Source organism: Balaenoptera musculus, chromosome 14 (genome assembly GCF_009873245.2).
Source record: "Balaenoptera musculus isolate JJ_BM4_2016_0621 chromosome 14, mBalMus1.pri.v3, whole genome shotgun sequence".
NCBI classification, from domain to species: Eukaryota; Metazoa; Chordata; class Mammalia; order Artiodactyla; family Balaenopteridae; genus Balaenoptera; species Balaenoptera musculus.
Genome location: NC_045798.1, coordinates 7,477,106 through 7,491,952, shown reverse-complemented (window position 1 = coordinate 7,491,952; position 14,847 = coordinate 7,477,106). Strand labels below are relative to the sequence as shown.

Below are 14,847 nucleotides of genomic sequence, written 5' to 3'. Positions count from 1 at the left end.
ATAGTTTTGAGTATATTCACAAATATAAATTTATTTATTTATTTATTTTTGGCTGCCTTCGGTCTTTGCTGCTGCGCGCGGGCCTTCTCTAGTTGTGGCGAGTAGGGTTTACTCTTTGTTGCGGTGCGCGGGCTTCTCGTTGCAGTGGCTTCTCTTGTTGCAGAGTACGGGCTCTAGCGCGCAGGCTTCACTAGTTGTGGCTGGTGGGCTCTAGAGCACAGCCTCAGTAGTTGTGGTGCACGGGCTTAGTTGCTCCGCGGCATGTGGGATCTTCCCAGACCAGGGCTTGAACCCATGTCCCCTGCATTGGCAGGCGGATTCTTAACCACTGCACCACCAGGGAAGCCCCCACAGTCAATTTTAGAACATTTCCATCACCTCTAAAAGAAACCCCATACCTTTTAGCTATCATCCCCCATTCCCCCTCCCAAACCCCACCCGCCCACAAGCAACCACTAATATACTCTCTGTCTCTATGGAATTGCCTATTCTGGACATTTCCTGTAAATGGAATCATACAGTATGTGGTCTTTAGTGGCCACGAGGTTCATCCATGTTGTAGCATGTATCAGTACTTCATTCCTTTTTATGGTGGAATAATATTCCATGGCATAGATAGACCACATTTTGCTTATCCATTGATGGAAATTTGTGCTGTTTCCACCTTTTGGCTATTATAAATAATATTGTTATGTCCTATAGCTTTTTAACCACCTTGATACTTTGAGGGGTTTTTATTATTTTCAGTATGTATACATATTGGCTTACTCATTCTTAAGACATCAGTTAAGACTCTATGATCAGATTTTTTCCACTCCCTGTCTTGTCTCTGGGAGCGATTCTCTGCACATACCATGCTGTTTCAAGTCTTTGCTGCCATTCTCTCTTTGCCTAGTTAACTCCCACTCATTCTTTATTACATGACATTTACTCAGTATCCAAGTTCCTTGAATTACTTAAGAGAATATCTTATTTATATGACTGTGTATCTACATATGAAGTGTTAGGATAGTCCTTGCATTCAAAGAAATATGATGAATCAGGAGAAATGGCATGATCTCAAAACCAGGATTATTGTCAACTTATTTTTTCCAATGTTCTTTATATAGACTTGATTTTTTAAGTCTGAAAAGGATGTTACTCATAACCCATACTATATTTCATACCTCAAAAGAAGAAGTGGTAATTTACAAAATTTCTTCTTCTTCTTCCCACCCCATAATATCACACGTCTGTAGTTGCTGATGTTTTTGGTCATATGGAGCCAGAATATCTAGGAAAACTTTTGTCATCAAATGATATGAATGCATATGCTGGTGTTTCAATCTCTCTCTTTCTAAGATGACTCTTAACCAACCACAGTATACAACATTGATTGTAATAGTTGAATCATTCATAAGTTTGCCATGTAAAAATAAGAATTCTGGGGAATTCCCTGGTGGTCCAGTGGTTAAGACTCCACCCTCTCACTGCCAAGGGCCTGGGTTCAATCCCTGGTCAGGGAACTAAAATCCCACAAGCCGTACGGCGTGGCCAAAAAAAAAAAAAAAAGAAAAAAAGAATTCTGCATTCTGCATGCTGATATATTAGTGGGTGACCTTTTCTCAGAAAGTTCCATGCTTTTGGTTCAATCTAGTTTACTGGTGGGATTTTTGTATATTTTCATTTTTACTTCTGGGCTTAGTGAGAGTGAAAAGAAAATGTAAGTGGTGAAGGTTGTATGGAAGAGTGAAAGAGGAGATCTCAAGAGGGAAAGGAAGAAAGTACCAGAAGGATGAAAGCCAGTGACCATGTTATGCCATCGCATCATCTTCATCCAACCTCCTTGGTTAGGTCTCCTGAAAGGCAGTGAGAGAAAACTCAAGTTTCTCTTCTATTTGCCCCAAATATCTCTGTATTCATTTTCTAGGGCTGCCATAACAAATGACCACTAACCGGGTGCTTTAAAACATCGGAAACTTATTCTCTCATGGTTCTGGAGGCCAGAAGTCCAAAATTAAGGTGTCAGCAGGACCACATTCCCTCCAAAGTCTCTAATGGAAAATCCTTCCTTACCTCTTCCAGCTTTTGGTGGTGCCAGGTGTTCCTTGGCTTGTGACAGCATCACTCCAGTCTCTATCTCCATCATCACATGGCCCGCTCTGTGTGTCTCTCTGTCCTTTTCTGTCTTTTATTTATTTATTTATTTATGGCAACTCTGTGCGGCTTGTGGGATCTTACTTCTCCAACTGGGCCCGGCAGTGAAATCACCGACTCCTAACCACTGGACCACCAGGGAATTCCCCTTTTCTGTGTCTTGTAAGGACACTTGTCATTGGATTTAGGGCCCACCCTAATCCTGTAGGATCTCATTTTAATCCTTACCTTAATTACATCTGCAAAGACACTATTCCCCAGTAAGGTCACATTCTGAGGTTCCAGGTGGACGTGAATATTGTGGTTGGGGAGTAGGGGGGACACTCCAAACCACTCCAGCCTCCTGAAATTCTACTGCTTCTGCCTTTGGATAAAGTGTGTACTCCTTTAAGTGACAGTGAGCTCTCTACTTTGCCACTGATAAGAAACAATCATTTTATACTTTTTTTTTTTTTTTTGGCTGCGCCTCACAGCTTGTGGGATCCTAGTTCCCTGACCAGGGATCGAACCCGGGCCCTCAACAGTGACAGAGTAGAGTCCTGACCAACTGGACCACCAGGGAAGTCCCACAATCATCCTATACATTTTTTTTTTTTTTTTAAATTTTTTTGGCTGCGCTGGGTCTTCATTGCTGCTTCTCTAGTTGCGGCAAGCGGGACTACTCTTCGTTGCAGTGCACAGGCTTCTCATTGCGGTGGCTTCTCTTGTTCTGGAGCACGGGCTCTAGGCATGCGGGCTTCAGTAGTTGTGGCACGCGGGCTCAGTAGTTGTGGCTTGCGGGCTCTAGAGTGCAGGCTCAGTAGTTGTGGCACACGGGCTTGGTTGCTCCGTGGCATGTGGGATCTTTGCGGACCAGGACTCGAACCCGTGACCCCTGCATTGGCAGGCGGATTCTTAACCACTGCACCATGAGGGAAGCCCTCATCTTATAAATTTAACTGAAGTAAACTAAGGTACAGAAAAGTACGGAAATCGCAATGGATTTTCACAAAGACAACGTGTCTATGTAATAAACACCCAAATCAAAAAAAAAACAAAACAAAAAACACCCAAATCAAGACACAGAACATTCCCAGTATAGATTAGGAACTATGTTCTTTCTTTTTTTTCCATTAAAGAAAAAATTTTATTTGTGGTAAAATACACATAACAAAATTTACCATCTTACCCATTTTAAAGTGTACAGTTCAGTGGCATTAAATACTTTCACACTGTTTGGCAACCATCCCCGCCATCCTGCTCCAGAATTTTCTATCTTGCAAAACTAAAACTCTGTCCCCATTAAACAATAACTCCCCATTTCCCCAGCCCCTGGTAACCACAATTCTACTTCTGTCTCTATGAATTTAACTACTCTAGGGAACTCATGTTAAGTGGACCCATACAGTATTTGTCCTTTTGTGACTGGCTTATTTCACTCAGCGTAATGTCTCTGGGTGCATCCATGTTGTAACACATGTCAGAATTTCCTTCCTTTTTAGGGCTGAATAATATATGAACCATATTCTTTTGAAAGGTGATGACAACCTCCTTCCGATTTTTATGGCTAAGTGTTTACTTATTTTCATCCCTGATTCTAATTAGTAAACAATGTACGTTTCACTAGTGTTTTCCTCCTTGGTGATTATAGAGTTCAGTTTTTCGGGTTTTTAAACCAGAACCTAGCCCTCTGCTCTGGATCCTGTGGTTTTGGCCGTGTTACCCAATCTCACGTGCATTTTAACTATCCCATTTTGTGTGTGTGTGTGTGTGTGTGTGTGTGTGTGTGTGGTAAAAGTCACATGATATAAAACATACTATTTTAACCATATTTAACTGTACAGTTCAGTGGCACTAAGTACATTCACATTGGTATGCCACTCTCACCATCATCCATCTCCTGTAACTATCCCATTAAATCTACAGAAAAGCTAAAGAATCAACAGCTTTCAAAAGTGGATACAAGTAACCAGCAGGGCAAGTCTCAAAAAACAATTTTTTATTCCTCTTTCCTTTCCCTTTCTTTGCAGCTGGCTCATAAGCAGAGCCCGAAGGACCTTGGCAGTAGTTTAGATTTAACTCAATGTCCTCATCCTGGCAGCCCTCTGAGAGTCGGCAGGATTCTGTGTTTTGTTTCCTTTTATTTAAGCACACTTACTCATTGTTTTGGAAATACCTCACATTCCAGGCGATTCAAGACTTCTTGAATAAACAACTCACCTCTTTAGAGAGAAGACCCATTGAATATGTGAAATCCCAGCTGAGTCAAAAAAAAACAACCAGGATGTGAAGACAGAGAGGAAGGTAACTCCATGTCCCTATTAGAGATTCTCAGAGGAATACATCTTAATTAATTTCCATCATGGCTAAGGCCCTGCAATATTTATAGACAAATATAGCACCTTAATCAGCATGGGTGAAGGACCTAGTTCCCTTAATCCATCAGCTGGGAAACAGGTTTTTACCGTAGGCAACCTAAGTCATTTATTTTAATAGTTTACACATTACACAATGACTTAGGACTAAGTGCCAAGAAATATAGTAAGAGCAAGATCAAATCCAAACACACTTCAAGTATTAATCTCTAATATTAGCCCTTAAATGCCCTTATAAAAGCCCATCCAGCTGCATTATCCTTTTTCTGAAAGCTTTCTCTCTGTGGAGTAGAGCAGGAAACGTGTAAGGCTGTGTATGATCAAGCCACTGACCATGGCTGTTCTCTTGCTCTCTATCCATCCCCTGCCCGACCAGTGCCTGCTTCACCTACACCCTACGCACAGGACTGACCTTCCTAAGTACTTGTCCCAGGCCCCAGCTAGTGATTGTTCTTATCAAAGGGGCGGCGAGGGGCGTGCCCCTCTGCTAGTTTCCCTGGCAACTAATGAGCCCACGTGAGGTCAATTCTCCTATAACTGGTAACCTCCCCTGCCCCCCAGGAGCGAAGACCGCCACCATGTCCTGCCCTCCGACCGCTGCACAGTGGGGCGTCGCTCCAGGACCTTGCTTCAGATGTGTAAGCTCCCCCATCCATTGAACCACTGATGTATCTGTAGCTGACTCCAGGCTCTTGAAGCTGGGGAAGCACAGGGCTTGTTGGCCTGTGGGGTGCAGCCCAACAGGTGCCAGAACTTTCCAGAACCACAGAAAATTGAGGGAAAGGGGGTGGAGAGGGATCCACTTCTATCTTCCTCTGCTTTCTCCCAGTCACAGCCTAGTGATTCAGAAAAGTCAACCTGACTTTGAAAAGGGAAGTGCTCACCTTCACCGCATAGAATTGACATTTCACACAGAGAAAGCATGAGTTTTCCACAACGTTTGGTCACATTTCAGTGTTCAATGCTAAGCTCTCAAATCCCGAGAGAAGCCACACAAACTCAGTGGTGTGGCTAGTGATTCCATCTTGCCTGTAGTACTCAGAGCTGACAATTCTATAATTATTTACATATTGCACCTAAAGCTAGAACTTCCCTGTTTTTGAAATACTAAGATTGGCTTGAGACAGTATGAGACCTGGGTTCATCTTGGGGATCACACACACACACACACACACATATACATACTCCTTACCTAACCCTGAGATTTAACTGCACTTGAGAATTCTTTATCATCAGCTGTCTACCTACAAGCTGAAAAGGTTTGTTTCTTTCACTTTAGCTGTAGCAACTCATTACACTATCTTTTCTCTCCAGGGAGAGACACACGAACACGGCTACTGTTAGTCTTGTGATTCTTGCTCTCATTTGGATAAAATCAATACCTTTGCCTTGCTTTTTCAGAACCTTCTTTGGAGTCTTTTGGCTGCCAGTAATAAAAAACCTAACTAGAACTGGCTTTAAGAGGGCATTTACTATCTTGCATAATCAGAAGTTCAGATATTGAGTTCCCAGAACTTGCCAATGATGTAATTGAGCCCAGGTTCTTTCCATCTTTCCACTTGGCCATCCTTTAATGTACTGGTTTGGCCTTAGCTTGTCTCCTCACAAAAGGACTCAGCTGGGATTTCCATGCTTCCACTGCAGGGGGAGACCCCGCATGCCCTGGTGCGACCAAAAAATTTAAAAAAGGAGGTGGGGGCGGGCCTCAGCTGCTCCAAACATTACATCCTTAGGCAAGAATTTCCAAAGGTCTTCTTTTTTTTTTTTTCATTTGAGGTGAAATTCACATGACATAAAATTAACCATTTTATAAGTAAACAATTCAGTGGCATTTAGTACCTTCACAATGTTTGCAAACACCATCTCTACTGAGTTCCAAAACATTTGCATTACCCTGCAGAGGAGAGCTCATACCCACTAAACAGCCATTCCTCTTTCCCTCCTCTTCGATTCCTGCGAAACCACTAATCTTTCTGTCTCTAAGGATTTGCCTATTCTGGACATTGGAATCATACAATGTGGGGCCATTTTTCGTTTTTTTTTTTTGGCCGGGCTGTGCATCATGTGGATCTTAGTTCCCCAACCAGAGGTCGAACCTGTGCCCCCTGCAGTGGAAGAAGCGCAGAGTCCTAACCACTGGACCGCCAGGGAAGTCCCAATATGCGGCCTTTTTTGTGGCTTTTTTCACTTCATCTAATGTGTTTGAGGTCCATCCACCCTGTAGCATGCATCAGTACTTTGCTCCTTTTTCTGATATTCCATTGCGTGGATATGCCACATTTAGTTTATCCATTCAGCTGCTGATGGATGTTTCTGCTGTTCCTACCTTTTGGCTATTGCGAATAGTGCTGCTGTGAACATGCCTGTACATGTATTTATTTAAGTAACTGATCTTCAGTTCTTTGGGACATATACCTAGGAATGGAATTACTAGGAGATTTTCTGAAACACATCCCTAGACTTCCCCTCACATCCTACAGGTCAGAATTGTGTCACATCTATGAGCCTACAGCCATGTCTTGGCAAGGAGAGTGAGACCACCACGATTGGCTAAAACTAATCAAGATTCACACCCTGAAGCTGGGTGAGAACCCAATCACCTCTGAAGGGCACACGGTCACTTGGAAGAGGGCCATTTTCAGGAGGTGGTGACCTTGAGTGTGAATGTCATGACACAGGTAGGCAAGTTCTCTGTCAACCATCCCTCCCCATACTGTTAGAGCAATTTGTATTCTGTTCAAGGGTGTGAACCTTACTGTTCTACCTGCCAAGCAACCTTTCCTTTGGGGATTGTTTATTCTGCAAACATCTGTCTTAAGGAGGAAGTGTGGGAACTAAGGTCATGACAAACAGCATGTCAGACGATGAAGCCCGTGTGAAATGGAAGCTCTTAAAATACACTAAAGGAAGGACCCTGGTGGATCCAGCGTGTGTTTTCCTTATGGCACCTTTGAAACACTGGGAATGTGTTTCAAGGAACTCCCATTTATTTAACGTTGTCTAGATTCTGGTTTGTGTACCCAGATTTGCCTTTGCCTCCCCCACCAAGCCGTATGGAATTCATTTCTTTGTCTATTCCACAAATACTTCTTGTGTGTCTACTCTGTGTCAGGCACTGGGCAAGGCAGTCGGGAGATGATGGTAAGACAGAGAGCCTTAGCTCCTGTCCTCATGGAGGACATTGTTAGCTAACAGTGCGGTGGAAGAGATTGAGGTTAAACAAATAATTCTGCAGCTCATTTTATTTATTTATTTTTCTTTTTTTTACCTATCAATAATTACTTTTTTCTTTGTTTTAATTGAAGTATAGTTGCTATAAGTTACAAGTGTACAATGTAGTGATTCACAATTTTTAAAGGTTATACTCCATTTATAGTTACTATAAAATACTGGCAACATTCCCTGTGATGTACAATATATCCTTGCAGCTTATTTTATACCTAATAGTTTGTATCTTTTACTCCCCTACCCCTGTATTTCCCCTCCCCCCCTTCCCTCTCCCCTCTGGGAACCACTAGTTTGTGCTCTGTGAGTTTGCATCTTTTTTTTTTAGAAGGAATGTTATCTTTTTTTTTTTTTTTTTTTTTTTTTATTTATGGCTGTGTTGGGTCTTCGTTTCTGTGCGAGGGCTTTCTCCAGTTGCGGCGAGCGGGGGCCACTCTTCATCGCGGTGCGCGAGCCTCTCACCATCGCGGCCTCTCTTGTTGCGGAGCACAGGCTCCAGACACGCAGGCTCAGTAGTTGTGGCTCACGGGCCCAGTTGCTCCGCGGCATATGGGATCTTCCCAGACCAGGGCACAAACCCGTGTCCCCTGCATTGGCAGGCAGATTCTCAACCACTGTGCCACCAGGGAAGCCCTGCATCTTTTTTTGTTATGGCAAAATTTTTTCCTTTTTATCGCTGAATAGTATTCTACTGTGTATATATATATATATATATGTAATATCTTCATCTATTCATCTGTTGATGGTCACTTATGAACATTGGGTTATGCAGATCATTTTAAAATTAATATTGTGATAAATGTGATGAAGAAAAAGAAGCACAGGGTACAATGAAAGTGTGGAAGAGAGGAAGTGTTCTGATTGGATCCTCCATGACAATAGACACAAGGAAAGACTGCAGCAGTTCCCTGCAATGAGTGGTTAAGGGAAAGCAGTGACATCAGCCCATGTCACTGAAGTCCCTCAATTAGCCAGCAAGGCCAAGTGCAGGCTCCAGGGACACTACTTAGAGCATTATGGGGATTAATTTATTTTCAACTGAATGTTTATGAGAAAAATAATACTAGGTTTGAAAACAAAGGATTGTTTTAGACCCATAAAGGCCAGAGCGGGGAAGTTTTTAAAAATCGAATTGCAATCCTTGTGTCACTCTGTGCTGTGCTGAGAGAGAAGCCCATGGCTCGAGTACCATGTCATGTCACCATTTGAGCTTCAACTGACTAGACCAGCCCAGGGAAGTCATCCACTGGTTGACTGACAGCTGTGAGCTGGCCTGGTACATAAGCTTTGCTCAAAAAGGCACTCCAGGGGGCTTCCCTGGTGGCGCAGTGGTTGAGAATCTGCCTGCCAATGCAGGGGACACGGGTTCGAGCCCTGGTCTGGGAGGATCCCACATGCTGCGGAGCAACTAGGCCCGTGAGCCACAACTGCTGAGCCTGCGCGTCTGGAGCCTGTGCTCCGCAACAAGAGAGGCCACGACAGTGAGAGGCCCACGCACTGCAATGAAGAGTGGCCCCCGCTCGCCACAACTAGAGAAAGCCCTCGCACAGAAACGAAGACCCAACACAGCCAAAAATTAAAATTAATTAATTAATTAATTAACAACAACAACAAAAAAGACAGGTGCTTGCTTTAAAAAAAAAAAAAAAAAAAAAAAAAAAAAAAGGCACTCCATACTGCATATTAGTTTCCTGGGGCTGCTATAACAAATTACCACACACTTGGTGCTTCACTTTTTATTTTTTTTAAATATTTATTTATTTATTTGGCTGCTCCACGTCTTTGTTGCGGCACGTGGGATCTTTTAGTTGCGGCATGCAAACTCTTAGCTGCGGCAGCATGTGGGATCTAGTTCCCTGACCAGGGATCAAAGCTGGGCCCCCTGCATTGGGAGCACGGATTCTTAGCCACTGGACCACCAGGGAAGACCCTACACTTGGTGCTTGAAAACAACAGAAATTTATTCTCTGACAGTTCTGGAGGCCAGAAGTCTAAAACTGAGATGTTGGCAGGGCCACACTCCCTCTGAAGTCTCTAGGGGAGGACACTTCCTTGCCTCTTGTAGCTCTGGTGGCCCCAGGTGTTTCTTGACTTGTGGCTGCATCACTCCAGTCTCTTCTTCTGTCTTCACATGGCCTTCTCCTCTCTGTGTGTCTCTTATAAGGATGCTTGTCATTGGATTTAGGGCTTATCAAGATAATCCAGGATGATCTTATCTTGGGATCCTAAATTTAATTGTATTTGCAAAGACCCTTTTTCCAAATAAGGTAACATTCACAAGTTAGGGTTCTGGGATTAATCCATGACTATAGCTTTTTGAGGATCACCATGCAACCCACTCCCACTGGATAATGATTATTAGACCCAGTCATATCAGGGAAGATGCTGGAGAGTGACAACGATGCAGTCGGGTCCTCTCTTTATGGAAGTCTGGACCCAAGCAAGATATGCAAGAAATAAACACCTCCGTTGGAGTTGGGCAGAAGCCAAGAGACCCCCAAAGAAGACAGTCAGAAGTCAGAGCAACGACCAACTGAGGCCACATCATGAGAATGGGGACAATTCTAGAGCTTCTCTCTCCTGGCATACCATTTTCATCGATGTAAGCAAAAATGTATCTTTTGAACCCTGCTCAATATTGTGTAACAACCTAAATGGGAAAAGAATTTGAAAAAGAATAGATACATGTATATGTAAAACTGAACCACTTTGCTGTACACCTGAAACTAACACAACATTGTTTTTTTGTTTTTTGTGTTTTAAATTTATTTATTTATTTATTTTTGGCTGCGTTGGGTCTCCGCTGCCACGCGCGGGCTTTCTCCAGTTGCGGTGAGCGGGGGCTCCTCTTCGTTGCGGTGCGCGGGCTTCTTATTGCGGTGGCTTCTCTTGCTGCGGAGCACAGGCTCTAGGTGCGTGAGCTTCAGTAGTTGTGCCTCGTGGGCTCAGTAGTTGTGGCTCGCGGGCTCTAGAGAGCAAGCTCGGTAGTTGTGGCGCATGGGCTTAGTTACTCCACGGCATGTGGAATCTTCCCAGACCAGGGCTCAAACCCGTGTGCCCTGCATTGGCAGGCGGATTCTTAACCCCTGCACCACCAGGGAATTCCCTAACACAACATTGTTAATCAACTATACTCCAGTATAAAATAAAGTTGAAAAAAATTAAATTAAATTAAATATGTCCTTTGTTTTTCATGACATTTAATGTCTTGAAGTGTGTCTAACAATAGCTGGTGTCTTAATTCTTGCTGCTATGGGGGCAGCAATCCTGGAGTGACGACCTTGCCTGCAGGAAGGTGAGCGCCAAAAGCACAGGGGTCCAAAGTGCCAGGATGGGTGTCGATAGCTCCGGGAAACAGTGGAGCACTTTTTTCACTCCTAAGAACACAGGAGTTGGAGGAGGGATGAGACAAGAAGAGGATCAGACATGTATAGCAACATTCCCATTGGAGGAGTCAAAAGGAGGCTCCCCTGCATGATTCCTGAGCCGGCACAAGAACCCAATGCCAACGGCTTTTCAGTCTTTTAAGAAATGCAACATCGGGCTTCCCGGGTGGCGCAGTGGTTAAGAATCCACCTGCCAATGCAGGAGACGCGGGTTCGAGCCCTGGTCTGGGAAGATCCCACATGCCGCGGAGCAACTAAGGCCGTGAGCCACAACTACTGAGCCTGCGCTCTAGAGCCCACGAGCCACAACTACTGAGCCCACGTGCCACAACTACTGAAGCCCGGGTGCCTAGAGCCCGTGTAGAGAAGCCACCGCAATGAGAAGCCCGCGCACGGCAAGGAAGAGTAGCCCCTGCTCGCCGCAACTAGAGAAAGCCTGCATGCAGCAGCAAAGACCCAACACAGCCAAAAATAAAAATAAATACATTAAAAAAAAGAGAGAGAGAGAAATGCAGCATCACCAGCATTCTCAAGGCACAGAGGACGATGGTGAGTGAAAAACACAGACCTCAGTGTGACTGCTTCGAAAAGTGATCAGAAGAGTCAGATTCTAAGCAGGAAGACATTGTAGGAATACCTTAATCAACAAATTTCCATTTTCCTCTTTATATATGCACAAGAGTGACATAGGAAATTTAAAACTCCGAGACTAAAAAAAAAATAAAAAATCCGAGACTACAAGTATCCGTTGAAATTTTAAAGTGATAAGAAGTTTGCCATAGTGGGTGCACATTCTTTTCCTGTCTTTGTGGCATATAAAGTAACGATGCATCTTCTATCAGATGGTATTTGGACTTGGCTTAAGACAGTATAGTCCAGGCCTGCACGAGGCTTGACAGTTTCCTGAGCAAACTTACTTCGGTTGCTTATATAACGTGTGTTACCCCAGGTAACCCAGAAGGTCCCAAGTAACACAGAGTCAGACAAAAGTTGGACAAGAAACAGTGATTAAGCTCAAATCCTTGTGGGCTGTGAAAGAACGCACCCCAAATCCTGGGTTAGAAACAGAAAACGGGGGTGATTTGCCTCAAAGGCCTACAAGATCCCTCACTGTTTTATTTATTTATTTGACCACACTGCGCGGCTTGTGGGATCTTAGTTCCCCCACCAGGGATTGAACCCGGGCCATGGCAGTGAAAGCCCCAAGTCTTAACCACCGGACCGCCAGGGAATTCCCCCTCACTGTTTAAAAAAAAAAAAAAAAAGGTGAATTATTTAGGTATTTGCTTTAAGGCCGACGATCTTTAATGTACTGAAACACAAACTAGTCTTTATCCCACTGTTTCTCAACCCCTTTTCCTTTATTGCCCCTCCCCCAGTTATCTTTTCAGACTCTCTTTTTCTAATTGTCCCGCTCCGTGAATTTTTTCTTATTGTGATAAAATATACAAAACATAAAATTCACCATTTTAACTATTTTAAAGTGGCATTAACTATTGATACATTCACAGTGTTGTGCAACAAATACCACTGTCTGGTTCCAGAACTTTTTCATCACCCCAAACCCATTATTATGCAGTCACATCCCATTCTCCCATCCCCCCAGGTCCTGGAGACCATTAATCTACTTTCTGTCTCTGTGGATTTGCCTCTTTTGGACATTTCCTATCAACGGAATCATAAAATACGTGGCCTTTTAGTTCTGGCTTCTTTCACTCAGCATAATGTTTTCGGGGTTCATCCATGATGTATATGTATCAGTACTTTATTCCTTTCTATGGCTGAATAATATTCCATTGTACGTATGGATGGATGGACCACATTTGTTTATCCATTCATCTAGTAGATAAACATGTGGGTTGTTTCCACCTTTTGGCTATTGTGAATAGTGTTGCTATGACCATTTGTGTTCAAGTGTTTGTTTGAACATCTTTTTCAGTTCTTTTGGATATATTCATAGGAGTGGAATTGCTGGGATCCTATGGTAACTCTATGTTTACCTTATCAAAGACCCACCAAACTGTTCTCCATAGTGGCAGCCCCATTTTGCATTCCCACCAGCAATATATGAGGGTTCCAATTTCTCCACATCCTCACCCACACCTCCCCCCGCCCCCCCATGAAAGGTTAATAGCACACATATGCCACATATGTTTGTGTGCTGTAGCCCTTTGGACGGCAGACTTTGTGTCTAATGGAAATATTTGCAGGGGATCATAGACTCAGAAACCTGCAGGAATTTATAAAAACACTGCTGGCTCACCAAAAACACATCTGCCAGCCCTTAGGGCCAGCAGGTTGCCAGGCTGCAGACACGGATTGGTTTTATTTTATTAAAATGTGTATAGGGTGGACGGAGCATCATTTATTCCATCGTTCCCCTTTTCCTTTTGATGGGCGTTCATTTTATGGCCAGCTTCCTACCACACATACAAAAAAACAATGTTCCAATCAACATCCTTGTCCTTAAGTATTGGTATTTTTATTTTTCTGGGACAGATTCCCAGGAGTCGGATTAATGGGTCAAAGGGTTTCGTTTCCATTTTAACAGATGTTGCCAGATTGCTTTCCCAAATGGTTGCAAAACGTCACATGTACCAAAGTGGCCTTTTCTCCATATTCCTGCCAGCACTTGAGAGCATTGCTCGTTTTAGTTATGTCAGTCGGTCTGATGGATGCAATGTCTTACTGCTTCTTTAATTTGCATTTTTCTGGCCACTGTTGAATTTGAAGATCTTTACATTCGTTTGTTGGCCATTTGGTTTCGCTCCTCTGTAAATAATCTGTCCATAATCTAAGTCCATTTCTGTCTTGGTTGTTTGTCTTGTTCAGGTCAATTTGTAAAAGCTCTTTAGATAGCATCCATTTGACCTTTGGCTTAATTGCAGAGAACTGATTAAGAGCATCGTCCTCTGGGGCGGGCTGCCAAGGGTCGCATCAGAACTTAGCCCCTGACTGGCTATGTGACCTCGGCAAGTCATTCAACTTTGCCTCAGTTTACTCATCTGTGAAGGAGCAATCATCATCAGCATCATAATTCCTACCTCATACTGTTGTTCTAGACACCAGTGAGTTAATACAAGTCAATAGGATGGTGCATGGCACACACTAAGTTAGTCAACCGCAGTTGGTGACTGTTATTTGTATTACAAATATTTTTCCAGCTCCATCATTTGCACTGGCTTTATTTTTGGTATCCCTTGTCACATAAAACATTTTAATGTTGACATAGTCAAATACCCATCTTTTCTTTCATAGCTTCTGAGTTCCCAGGCTTGGTTAAGAAGGTCTCTCCATTTCCTTCATGATGAATTTCCTTGTTTTTTGTGTTTTTTTGAAGTTTAAAATTTTTTATTTTATATACAAAGAGTTAGTATTGTTTCTGAGGAAGGTAGATATGCTGGATGACCCATTCAAGAAGTTCACACTGGGCTTCCCTGGTGGCGCAGTGGTTGAGAGTCTGCCTGCCAATGCAGGGGACACGGGTTCCAGCCCTGGTCTGGGAAGATCCCACATGCCGCAGAGCAACTAAGCCCGTGAGCCACGATTGCTGAGCCTGCGTGTCTGGAGCCTGTGCTCCGCAACAAGAGAGGCCGCGATAGTGAGAGGCCTACGCACCGCGATGAAGAGTGGTCCCCACTTGCCGCAACTAGAGAAAGCCCTCACACAGAAACGAAGACCCAACACAGCCATAAATAAATAAATAAATAAATAAAATTTAAAAAAAAAAAAAAAGAAGTTCACAC

The 14,847-nt window shown here is 43.4% G+C and overlaps 1 non-coding gene across 1 annotated transcript; it reads right to left on the bottom strand.

Moving 5' to 3' along the window:
- Positions 1 to 2,624: 2,624 nt before the first annotated feature.
- Positions 2,625 to 2,698, bottom strand: TRNAD-GUC. Its single transcript has one exon. It is a non-coding gene; the product is annotated as a tRNA-Asp (tRNA).
- Positions 2,699 to 14,847: the final 12,149 nt, after the last annotated feature.